At 35.4% G+C, this 13,713-nt stretch overlaps 1 protein-coding gene across 1 annotated transcript in view; it reads left to right on the top strand.

Moving 5' to 3' along the window:
• MYPN (myopalladin) overlaps nucleotides 1-13,713 on the top strand; it is a 118,791-nt gene that overhangs the window by 1,524 nt on the left and 103,554 nt on the right. Inside the window, exons 2-3 of the mRNA XM_058696496.1 lie at nucleotides 1,267-1,376; nucleotides 3,829-4,103. The gene's annotated coding sequence lies outside the window, so the exon portion shown is untranslated. The remainder of the gene's footprint in view (nucleotides 1-1,266; nucleotides 1,377-3,828; nucleotides 4,104-13,713) is intronic.

Raw genomic sequence — 13,713 nt, forward strand, 5'->3', positions numbered from 1 at the left:
TTGATAGATAGATAGATAGATAGATAGATAAACTCCCTCTCAACACACACATACAACTCATATACTCTAGAACCAACTGATGGTTGCCTTCAACATACTGTAATTTTTATACTTATTGACTGCAAATTTTTTTAAAAATGTGTAGTGCTATTCATGCTTTCTCTTTGGAAAAATAAAAAGATTGTCATATAGCTGGGATCAGAAATAAATAAAACAGACATTTTTATGGACAGATTTTCATTAGGGTTTGAAAATGTTATTATTATAGTCTCAATGTAAGATCTTACAGCCTGAAGGAACAGTTGAGCAGTAGTGACAAGGAAGGACAGAGTGTTCCTAGAAGACAAATTATAGTTGCCACCTCCACATTGCCTAAATACAGTTTAACCACATTAAAATGACAGAAATGTTTGTCCAAGAAGAATGTCATGCAGTTCAAGCTGCTGTTTTACTTTTAAAAAAAGAAAGAAATTACCCTTTGTAAACACAGGGATATTAAAAGTTGCAGTGTTGTGTGCTGTTCACTTTTAGCAAATAACAACCTCATCTGTTCAGTTTCAAACTGCTCCCATTCTCAAGTTCTGATTGTGTTGACAATAAAATAGAAATTCTGTGGAATGGTGAATGTTAAAATTGTTCTTAATGTGGAAAACATCTTTTTTAAAATTTAATGGGGTGCCTGGGTAGCTCAGTCAGTTAAGCATCTGACTCTTGATTTGAGCTCAGGTTATGATCCCAGGGTCATGGAGATTAAGCCCTGTGTCAGGCACCACACTGAGTGTGGAGCCTGCTTAAGATTCTCTGTCTCTCCCTCAGCTCCTTTCCCCCACTCTCTCTCGAAAAAAAATAATAAAATTTAAGGTACTGCATCATCAGAGAATCTACTTGCACACTAAATTAATCTATGGTAAGGGTGAAATATTTTACCATCCTTCTCTAACTTAGTTACAAATAGACTGGGTAAAATGGTTTATTTTATTTAACCTAAAAACTTTTCTGTTTATAATTTAAATTTGTTTAGTATGAAAAATTCTCATAAAATAGGTTTATTTTAAAATATTAATGCTTATTGTTGATAATTCAAACAAGTAAGGTAAAAAGAATAATCATCAGAAATACCACCTTAGGAGATAACACGTGGCTAACATTTTATCAAACATTATTCTGATATTCTTCCCTACTCCAAAGTATATTGTACACTCACAGAGGTCAATGTAAGTTTATTTAATGGATCTTGGAGCTTTGTAACCTATTTTTACTTACCAGGGTGCTAAGGACCTCTTTCCAAGTATTGGGGAGGTTAAAGTTCACATAGAAGGCATACCCAGATCATGAAACTACAGGGTGAACTATCCACAAATGTGAATAAATAATAGGTATGTTCAGTCTTCTTCTGTTCAAACTGAATAAAAATCTTTTTTCCAGTGTTATTAAAATAGAATTGGCATATAACATTGTGTAAGTTTAAGGTGTACAATGTGATGATTTGATATACATGTGTATTGTGAAATGATTACCACAATAAGATTAATTAACACCTCTGTTACCTCAAAACATCTTGCCAACTTGAATGTATTCAGATATGTTGTTATACTAATAGTCATCGTATGTGTTTTGACCACCTAGAATTAGCTTCTCCAGGTTCTTCAACCCTTCTGGCTCCATAGAATAGCAAAATGTTTTGTGGGGTATAAAGGAGAGCCTTGAGATACTGCTTAGCATATCCATCCTGTCTACTACACTTGCATGTTTATATTCTTTATGTTAATATGCAATTTGTTTGATTATACCAATAAATACGAAGACATAGTTGCCTTGTGGCCATAATTATTTAAACTTTCATCCCTCCTACCAGCACCTCAGTTCCAACTATCCAGCCTAGACTTGGACTTCTGCCATAGACTGTGGGCTCTTTGGCCCATCCACACAACCACTGGCGTGGTATTTCTAAAATGCAGATTTGATCATATCTCCTTAAAATTTTTTATCATCTAGGTATTTAACATCTTATATAATCTTAACCTCCTCTGCAACCTCATCCCAACCACATCCTCCAAATCATACCTTATCTTTATTTTATGAGCTCTGAAAAATTCTCTCTTGGGGTGCCTGGTGGCTCAGGCAGTTAAGCGTCCAACTCGATTTCAGCTCAGGTCATGATCTCGAGGTTCGTGAGTTCAAGTCCCACGTCCCTGCTTGGGATTCTCTCTATCTCTCCCTTTCTCTCTCTCTCTGCCCCACCCCTGCTCTCTCTCTCTCTCTCTCTCTCTCTCTCTCTCTGTCTCAAAATAAATAAGTTCTTTCTCATACCATCCCACATTTTCATGTTATTTCTTTAACCTAGTGATATTAACATTTTTCAAGACTCAGCTCAAGCAGTACTTTCCTTGTGAAGACTTGCCCTGTCTGTGACAGTTGGGAGAACCCCATCCTCTCTGATGCCATCCTGTGTTATAGAACTTGCCACTTAACAGCATTATCAATTGCCTGCCTTCTCCCTCACTAGACTGCTAGCTCACAAGGTCAGGAACTTGGATCTTTTCATCTTTGTATTCTGAAGAATAAATGAATATAAATTGTTTCATATTTGTCAGAAGCTCTAATTGGCATAATTTTTATCTTTGAATAATAAAATATGAGAAATAAATTGTTAGAAAAATGTTGTTCTACAAAATCTTTCAAAACTGTGTCTCCAGGGAAGAAAGATATTTAAGAAACCCTCAGTGGAGAAGATAGAACATGTATATAATAAATATCCATTAAATATTTGTTAATTGAGCAGTTGTTCCTTGTTTAGATTATAATCTTTCTAAGGGAGGGAACTGCATTGTACTTTATTTATATTTCTTCCAGTGCCTAGCAGAGTAGTATATTCATAGAATAATCTGAAGTCCAGTTTTATTGATTAACTGAATGAGTGAAACCATTGATTGCATCAAAACAAGTCTCAACAGGAATTTATAAGCCCTGCCTCTTTGAATCTTTATGTGTATTGAAATATCTTGTAAGTTCTTTGAAGACAGGGGCTCTATCTTATCAATTTTTGTATTCCTAGGCCTTAACAGCACAGAATACAGTAGAAGTTTGATAAGTCTCTGTTATCAAGATTACGTTAGTGAAATACACATCTGCTTTGGCTTATTGTATCTCTATGATCTAGGGCAATAATAATACATTTTAATAATTTAATAATTTTTTAATAATTACATTTTTTAATAATTACATTTTTAATAATTTTTAATAATTTTAATAATTATTTTTTAATAATTACATTTAAATTTTTTTAATTCCAGTACAATATACAGTGTTATATTAGTTTCAGATGTGACTCAATAGTTCTATACATTACTCTGTGCTCATCAAGGTAAGTGTACCCTTTTTTTTTTAATACATTTTTTTAAAGTTGATTTTTGAGAGAGACAGAGCATGAGAGGGGGAGGGGCAGAGAGAGAGGGAGACACAGAATCTGAAGCAGGCTCCAGGCTCTGAGCTGTCAGCACAGAGCCCGACATGGGGCTCAAACCCACAAACCACAGGATCATGACTTAAGCCGAATTTGGATGTTTAATGGACTGAGCCACCCAGGTGCCCCAAAGTGAATGTACTCTTAATCCCCTTCACCTGTTTCACCCATCCCTAATGCAACATCTTATCCACAGTAAAAACTCAGGAAATATTTTTTATATAAAAAGGATTTCGTATCTGGCTACTGGAAGGTACAATTAATCCAATATAAAAAAGTTTTCCTTGTTCCCTTGGATTCAGAAATAAATTCAGATTAAAGTAAGCATAATTCTGAAAGATGTCTTATTTATTACTATGAAATAGCTCAACTTCACAGAGGTGGAAAGGTGGAGAAGAAGGAAGAGAAGTTGGAAACAAACAAGTGAGGCTCATAGAAGAAAATAGCTTCTCCAAGGGGAGCCACATGCTCTGATACCCATGGCAGCCGCATGAGGAAGCAGCCTAAAATTAGCAGAATGGGCAAGCCCAGGAAGGGAAAGCCACAGCAGCTTTCCCTGCCCTCAATAAGTGAAGTGAAGGGCCGGGAGCCCTGGGGGAACCCTCCTTAGCCCATGGAGCTCCACTGCAGTTTGTGTGAGGTAAGGCCCTCCTTTGGAACTCACCTTGGGAGGTAAAGCAAGAGACTTCCTAAAGGGGATATCCAGTCAATTGAAAGCTTTAATATTGCCTAGTAAAGAGGTGCCTCCAGGAATCTAATGATTAATAGAGCAATAAGAGTATTCTTATATCCATCCTCACACGAGGTATTCAACTGAACCACCCCTTTTTACCTTGTTGAATTGAGGCTCTCTAGGGTATGTAGATGCTGTTCTGTGTTTTGTTTTGTTTTGTTTTGTTTTGTTTTGTTTTGTTTTGTTTTTAGGTGTTGGAGTAAAGGGAGGAGTCTGTCCTATAAAAAATTGTAAAACCATGTGGAAGAGGAGTAAGGAAAAGGTACCCCCAAGTGGCATAAAAAATGGATGAGATACTATAGAACCAAAAAAGGAAAGATCAGAGATAACACAAATAGGACTCAGTAAGCAACAGTGTGCATTTTTCATACATGAAGCACAGAGTGGTTGAGCTGGCTGAGGGCAGACAACAGAATCCTGGAGGGGGGCCAGGATTTTCTCAGTGTTATTATTTCATAAGAAGAGATCAGTGATTTATTTTATGATGCACATATGTTATTCCCAGTGGGGGTATTCATCTATCATTCTCCATGGTTTCTGTGAGTTCCTGTTTTCTGGAGATTTCATTTTTATATTTACCTACTGCTTTTTGAAGTTACAATCATTAATGGTAAAAATTCCTATGCTATTAAAAGGGTGTCTCACAGGGTTGATCTGAAAGGATTGAATGCAATTGGACAGCAGAAATTCAGAACTACTGAAAAATTACAACTGTATTGAAATATAATTCACATACCACACAATGAACCTATTTAAAGTGTACAGTTTAGTCATCTTTAGATTATTTACAGAATTTTACAATCATTGCCACAGTTTTAGAACATTTCATCACCCCCTGCCACAAAAACAAAAACAAAAACAAACTCATACCCCAAAACAGCCACTCCTTTTTTCATCCAACACTTGCCTCTGCCACAGCTCTAGGCAACCATGGATCTACTTTCTGTTTCTATAGAGTTGCCTGTTCTGGACATTTCATTTAAATGTAATCATACAGTATGTAGTCTTCTGTAAGCTTTTTGGGAGGGTCAGGGGTAATGTTTAAATGTGTAGCTACAAAGAAGAGAACTCTTTTCCACCGGGAGTATTAACCACTGGTTCATCCTAAAGGAGAACTGTCATTGCCTCCAGCCTCCATTGAGAGTGAGCGTTTATAGCCCATTACTCTAAGATTATTCAGTTATAATGGTACTTCAGTGCTATATGTAATTATGTGATTAATAAATGCTTTTCAGTAAGGATCATTTTTATTTCAAGATAATCTTGGATATGACCTGATGGGGTGAAGCGCAACACTTCAAGATATCATTAAATGGTGCACATCTAAATAATAAATAATAGTAAATAATAAATGAAGTAAGATGTAGTGTGTCTAGAACACTGCCTGGCAGGTATTAGATTCTTAGTAAATAGCCATATTTTCCTCTACCCTACTTTCAATGTCAAACATTTGCTCATACTATAAAACATACAGAGCAGATTTGAAGAAAATCTTAACCTAGCAGAGTGCTTTAAACATACTAGTTACTCAATAAATGCTTCTTAAAACAAAGAAGAAAGATACAGTCATGGATGTGAGCATTTTACAGCTATGATATTATTTCATAAAGGCTGTGGAAAACAGTTTCATATGCTGGACTAGGAGGCACCAGTTATAATTCCAAGTTCAGGCTGATATCAACTTCAGTCTTGGATAACTGACTTACTTTCTCTGATTCTCAATTTATCTACGACTCCAGACTGAGAATGATATGTTGGATCACAGCTAAAATGCCATCCCCATTGTTCATACTGTGGAAATATCTTATGGCAAGGTCTCCAAGACACTCTGCCCTGTATTTATTTCATGCTAAAGGTCACACACTGAATTATAAGATTGCTTCTTAGGGAAGTCCATTTAGTTGTCCTAAGATCTTATGGCTTGTAATTACCTTGATAAAATCACTGGGTTCTATTACCTGGCCTTCAACTGTCCAAACTCAGAAACCTAATTTGTTTTTCAAAATTTCTTACAGCGATCCAGTCCTTTAGCAAAGTACTTACATTAACCAAACTCCCACAAAAGTAATACAGCATCCAACATTCCATTTGTTAATTTACAACAAGAAAGATGGCTTTAGAGCAAACCAAATGTTATATTCTCCTATCAACTTTTTTCTCTAGAAGGAAATCTATTAGGGGCGCCTGGGTGGCTCGGTCGGCTAAGTGTTCGGCTTCGGCTCAGGTCATGATCTCACGGTCCATGGGTTCAAGCCCCTCATAGGGCTCTGTGCTGACCGCTTGCTCAGAACCTGGAGCCTCCCCTGCTCACGCTCTGTCTCATTCTGTCTCTCAAAAATAAATAAATGTTAAAAAGAATTAAAAAATTAAAGACGGAAATCTATTTTAAAAACAAAACTAAATTGAAATCAGAATGCTGCTGCAGGAGCATGGATTGGAACAAAGCAGGTAATTTGGCCACAGCATCTGGCAGCTTTGGCCTGGGGCTCCCAGCACCGCTGTCAAGAACAGACAGGGCTCTCTCTTGACTGAACACTGCTGATTGTTTCTTCTTTGATTTCCCTTTCTTACTTGTCACTCTGATCATTTCCTCAGATATAGATATAGATGTAGGTGTAAATACAGATAAAATGTAGACATGTATTTATATTTATATTCACACATATTTTTGATAGATACATAACATCAATTAGGCTATAGCCAAATTTTGCTCTTTTTTTCTTCTGGTGTCCTTGGAATTTTTTTTTTGTTTTTGTTCCTGGTGTTTTGTTTTGTTTTGGGTTTTTTTGTTGTTTTTTTTTGTTTTTTTTTTTTTTTGCCTTTAAGGGATACTTTTACTATTTTTCCCTTTATAAATATAACACATTCTTATTAGAAGTATTTAAAAAATACAGCTGAGAAAAAATAGGAGAGAAAAACCTCCCATAATTCCACTACCTAAATATAACCATTTAACATTTTGGAATATTTTACTTCAGAATTTTACAAAATAAGAGTCATATTATAAACACTGTTTTGAAGACTGCTTTTTTTGTTACATTTTACATATCATAATTATCTTTCTATGTTAAAAAATGTATGCTTTGGGGGCACCTGGCTGGCTCAGTAGGTTAAATATCCAACTTCAGCTCAGGTTATGATCTAGCAGTTCACCAGTTCAAGCCCCACATCAGGCTCTGTGCTAACAAACAGTTCAAAACCTGGAGCCTGCTTCCAATTCTGTGTGTGTCTCTGGCTCTCTGCCCCTCCCCTACTCACTCCCTGTCTCTCTCAAAAATAAATAAAAACATTTTAAAAAGTATGCTGCCTTTAATTTTTTTGCTGTTACAAACAGTTCTTTATGAACATCCTTAGACCTATATTGGAACGATAGTTGTTCTTGAAGTGTCTAAACTTACATGCATTAGTCATTGTATGCTGATTTTCTATTTTAATTTTCGGAGTGTTTGAGGTGCTCTGCTGATACCTCCATGTATTTCCTGTAATATAAAATTCTATCATATTTATATATCACTTTCAAAGGTTTTTGTTTTTATCTCACATTTAGAATGTAAATACTTTACATGTATATTTGTAGACTCCTGAAATAAACAAAACATCTTCTTCACTTTTCAGTAACTGAAAAGATGAATTAACTGAAGCCTATAGAATGATTTGCTCAAGGTCATATAGCTAGAGAGAGAGAGATGGAGTTAGAACCCGCTTTTTTTCTCAGGTCAGTGATTTCCAGCCTGTGGTTAAGACCCCCAGACAGCCATGGAGCAATTATAATTGGTCCACAAATCCATGTGTACATTTGTACATTCTGTCTGAAAACAGAATAAACATATAATTTACTAGATAGTATTACAATTAATAAAACATAAATTTGTTGGAAATAAGTATTAAATTAATGGTTGCTTCTTGATATGTATTGTCTAAATCAATACATTAAAAATTACATTTTTTATCACTCGAGAGATCCACAACATTTTTTAAATTAAATTTACATTGGATTGAAAGTGGGAGATATGAGACTTTTTTTTAAGTTTATTTACTTATTTTGAGAGAGAGAGAGGGAGCGTGCACGTGCGTGTACCAGCCTGGGAGGGGCAAAGAAAACCCCAAGCAGGCTTTCCGCTATGAGCACAGAGCCCCATGTGGGGCTTGATCCCAAGAACCCTGAGATCATGACCTGAGCCGAAATCAAAGGTAGGACATTTAACTGACTGAGCCACCCAGGTGTCCTCACAATACTTTTTAATTCCTCCTTGTATTTAAAAGAATTAGGAAACTGTTTTTAGCTTTGCTGTAGTTCACTGTGTTTGCTCTCACATATTATAAAGTGCCTTTCAACTCTTGACAAAACCATGCTATAAAAATATAGCCAGCAGTATTTATTACAAATAAAAATCCCCTTGTGATATGTAAATTGTGCTGCCCTGAAATAATCTTACTGGGTCTTGTTCTTTAGAACTTTCAAAGAAAACAAACAAACAAACAAAATAAGTGGTTACAACTGTGTAAAGATGAAAGGAGGTGAGACATGAAAGGTATGCCAATGACTCTTTCTTGCCATAGTTTGCAGAATTGTCCTGGGCACTGGCAAGGTAGAAGATCCAATCATAAATCACATCACAGCCTGGAGGCCCCTGTCTCCTATCCGAAGTACAAGCCATTTCACAACTCTACAAACTCAGACTACCTAGAACTAGCCTACTGTAGACCCTCAAGGCAGAATCCTTACACTTCAGAGACTGATGAGAAATGAACAATTTAAGAAAATTTCCCCTAAACTTTCTTTAAAAACGCAAAAAGATTTTTGCGTGTTCATAATAGGTTACCTGGAACCTATTTTGGGTTCCAGGTGATGAATCTTTTCTTAAATTTGACTCATGTGCATCATTATTCTGAGTTTAAGGTACTTAAAGATATTGATTTTAGAATTACTTTTCTGCTTATCTATTTTTTCATTGTTTGAGCTAACATCATGAGATCAAGCCCCATGTCAGTCTCTCTCTCTCTCTCTCTCTCTCTCTCTCTCTCTCTTTCTCTCTCTCTCTCTCAAAAATAAATAAACGTTACAAAATTATTAAAAAATATATCTAAATCTGATTTATCTTATTATGCATGATCTTTCTATGCATTCAACATTAGTCTATTAGATAATTCAGAATCATGGAAAAACTCAGATATTCCTTACTTCCCTACCTTCCTCCTGTCTAAATCACTTAGCCTTAATAATTCTTTTGTTAGCCTAAGTTGAATACCAATATTATGCTGACATCCTTTTTTACATGAGATGAGAAATAAGATATTTACCAATACCCTCAATTATTATTTTCTTGTCATAAAGCACATACCATAGAGTGGATATACTGCTCTGATATTTGTCACCACTCTACTTATTTGGCTAAAGAAGGCTCGTTTGATACCTGGGTTGTCAGATCAAATTATAATTTAAATCCTTTAGCTATGTTTAGCCCATTGGCAGTGGGTGAGTTGAGAATTTAGAATTCAGAAGCAGATGGTTTAGGAACACGGTAACTAGATCTGAAGCATCTTACCTCTATGTCATTGGTTTGAATCTGAACTTGGTTGATCACTATTGGTGTTCTATACAACATGTAAGTGATCTGATTTGAATCCCTAAGGCACAGCACCCCATGTTACAAAAACTCATCACTCTTGGCACTAATTGGCATTCTTGTTGTCAGCGTCAGGAGAGAAGCCAAGGACTGAATCAGTCTGGAAACCTGAACTGCTGTGTCTGAGTCATCAGTCTAGGAGGCTCATTCAGCCTTTGGCCTTTCCTTTGGGTTCACAGCTTAGCACAACCATGTCTACTTCACTCCCTGTGACTTCACAAAGCTAGATTAACAGATAAATACTTAAAATATATCTTTTTGTAATGAAAATGTGAGTCATGGTGGTTAACATTTATTGGCCACTTGCTAGAAGCTAGGCACTGTTCTAAGAGTACTAACTCAATTCTCACAGCAGTCCAATGATGTAGATACTATTATTTCCTCCATTTTTTTAGAGATGAGGAAACAGATTAAATAATTTGCCTAATGATTCTCAGATAATGAGTGATGTAGTTGGAAGCCAACTCTCAATACAATTATTCTCTGCCTAATTATCACATTTATTTGATTTTTTTTACCATTTTACTGTACCACAATATATTGTTTTTAATTCTGTGTGCAAACCAAGAAGCATATATTAATGTCTCAACTTTAAAATTATTCATCTCTCTGTACTAGTTATTATTTGTTTCTGAGAGAGGTGATGAATCTTTTCTTAAATTTGACTCATGTGCATCATTATTCTGAGTTTAAGGTACTTAAAGATATTGATTTTAGAATTACTTTTCTGCTCATCTATTTTTTCATTGTTTGAGCTAAACATTACCTTAACTTGGAAACATTCTCTCGCCTTATCTTTCTAAATTAATAGAGGAGAGATAATCAAATAAATAAAACCCTGTCAATCACTCTATCCCAATGTAAATATAGTAAATGATCACCCAAATCTCACAGTTGCTATTCATGCCAGATAAGATGGCAGGTAAGAATATTTTTGAAAATCTGGTCTCTATTTTATGAGATTTCCCAGTAGTTAAGGAGAAAGTTTTTAGTACATTGAAATGAATGACCTTTAAAATAAAGTTCATGAGCAAATAGATCGTTTTAATGAATAACATAAAATCATTGGTTCTCACGAATACTCTCCTAAGACTCAGTAATTTTGCTATAACTACTGCCTAGAAATAGAAAATTATCTATAATTACTTTTTATGTTTCTTTAAGTTGCCATCTATACTCAGTTACTCAAAGCATGTTGTCTCATTTGGCGTATACTTATTGTTCCAATTTTGCCAACAGATAAAGCTTGGGGTGTCCCCCCAAATAACTCTTATTGAATTAAATTAATAATGTAGACTTGGCAATCGGGGTTTTACTGCTAACACATATCTACATGTAGTATGGGAATTCTAGTGCTTAATTTTCTTCTGTACAAAATAATTGTAATAAAGACTTCAAGGGCAGTACTGTTGGTTTGGTTTCATATTTGTTGTTGTTTTTATTAAAGCCTGATTACCAATATGTGATGGTAAATAACCTCAAAAAGATGAAAGGCTAAGCATATGCCTACTTAAAATATAGTAACCATATGGTCTCTCATGTCTAATTTCACTACATCTTGTAATTTGCAGATAGAGATGCACAGAGGGACTTGTCATTTATTTATTTATCGCTTCAATACCTTTAAGTTGTTTCTTTGGTCAAAGATCGTGAACCATCCAAATTTCCAAGGACTCAGAAGGACTCAGAAGCACTTTGTAGGAAATCAACATAACCCCAGTATCACTGGAGATCTCCTTCTTGTTATTCTATATCTTCTGAGTTGTTTTGTTTTGTTTTGTTTTGTTTTGTTTTGTTTTGTTTTGTTTCAAATTGATTCCTAAAGGCATTACTAATAGCGTCAATTCCTCTAAAAGGTAGTGTGGTGTAGTAGAGAAGAGCTTGGACTTTGGCGTCATGTAGAGCTGGGTGTGAATCACAGCTCTGAGTGGCCTTGTGCAAATTTTTTCTCTGATCTTCAGTTTCCTCCTCCATAAAAATAGTATAATAATATAGTATACCTTGGACAATCTCAAGGTGTGCTTCCTGAGACTTTCTCAGATCCCTGAATTTGCAAAACCACAGTACTATATAATCTTTTCAGTTTCATCCTCCATAAAATGAGGATAATGACCCATACTTCCTGGGCTGTCAAATTAAATTATGTATTAAATATGAACAACAAAGCTTGGTTGATGTGGACACTGGGCTGGGTCAGCTAGCATCATTCAGAGAGCTAAGTAATTCATTCTGATTTTTCTGCCTTTTCTGCCTTTCAGGATGTCCAATTTGGAGTCAGTCACAAACAGATGAACTCTTAATCTAAATTAGAGACTATTATGTGTATTTTAAGTGTACTGCTTATTTCTGGGAAAATAGGGAGCTCAGTCTGTGACTTGACCCTTAAAACCAGAGCATGAGAGTAGACAGAACTGCCCCTCAGCATTGGGCAGTAGGGTCCTGAAGACCCAAACTCAAAGAAGCAGTCTATGGAAGCAAAAAAGAGTTTGATTTTATGGAGTAAACAGAAGACAAGGACCTGATGAAAAGCAAAAGTTATGCAAAGGTTAAAGGTGGGGGAGGGGGGGTGCAGCAAAAATAGTAGTAAGCCAGTTCAAGAGGATGCAAAGGAATGAAAGTGCCTCTTTGGAACACCTACGGAAGAACTCTTAAGCAAGCTTGGGCAAACTCCAAACCTTTTCCAAAAGCAAGGGTCTGGCATATCAATTATCTTAGGAACTGTGAGCATCCATTGAGCCAAAGCACATATAGTTCTTCATTTGATGACTGGTGTACAATGAGCATCCAATAATTTTTAGCTCCCTTCCTCAACTGAACTGATGCTTAATAGTATTTCTGTGTTAAACTAATATCATAACCACCAATGACAAAACAGTTAATGGTGCTGAGACTTTAGGTCATTTAATCTTTCCTGAACCAATAAATGTTCAGTAAATATTTGTAGAATTGAGTGAATAATTTAGAACAACTCAACAATTAATGCATCGTTTCATGGCATGCTATGGAGAAATATTTATTAAGTGCCTACTTTGTGCCATGCCATGAGACCAGAAATCTGTAGCCCTTAGAGAAATTTTTTTATGGCTCTAATTCTCAAGGAGTTGATCTAGTTAAATAAACATAAATACATACATGAAAAAATTAGTTTAACTCAGTAATATGAGTAATATTACAGCTACTAGTTGTTTACTTACATAAAAATTTGAAGAAACAATGAACAAAGGCAGAAAGGAAAGAAAAGGCCAGGAAATATTGGTGAAACTTTTTGGAGACCATATTTGTGTAGAAGAAGGACAGGTAAAACCAGAAAGGTTGTTTATATTTTATGGGATTGAGATGATCACATTTCTGTTTATACTAAGCCTTTCTTATTCTTGGTTGAAATTTGCACAAAACTGTCAGGCAAGTGGACTATGTACAAATAGATTTATCCCCAGCTCAGTTTACACCATGGTAAATTTTTGTGTTTAATTTCTCTGTGACATTATATATGTACTTATCCCTTTTATTGACATTATCATCCACATTTTAAATTAAAGCTATTATCCAGGCTAGAAATAAAAGGAAAGTAGGTCTCAGATATTAACAGACTCGGTTTTAACAATTCATTCTCAGTTTGGAATGAAGAGCAATTGGATGATGAGCAGAATGAATGAAAAGGCAAAACAAGAAAAGATTTTTCAGGTCTTCCTGCATTTAAGTATGCTGTCTTTATTTGATAGGAAAACTAAAGCAAGAAACACCAAATGGATAGATCCACATGCAAATAAAAATGTAAATTTGGTTAAGGATATAAAATACAAACTCCTTCTGAGTTTTTCATGGTTTATATTCTCCAAACTCTTCTTCTGTACTCTTCCCTCCTTGCCAACAAGTTGCTTCCATTTAAC

The sequence above is a fragment of the Neofelis nebulosa genome, chromosome 13, assembly GCF_028018385.1.
Source record: "Neofelis nebulosa isolate mNeoNeb1 chromosome 13, mNeoNeb1.pri, whole genome shotgun sequence".
Taxonomy (NCBI): Eukaryota; Metazoa; Chordata; class Mammalia; order Carnivora; family Felidae; genus Neofelis; species Neofelis nebulosa.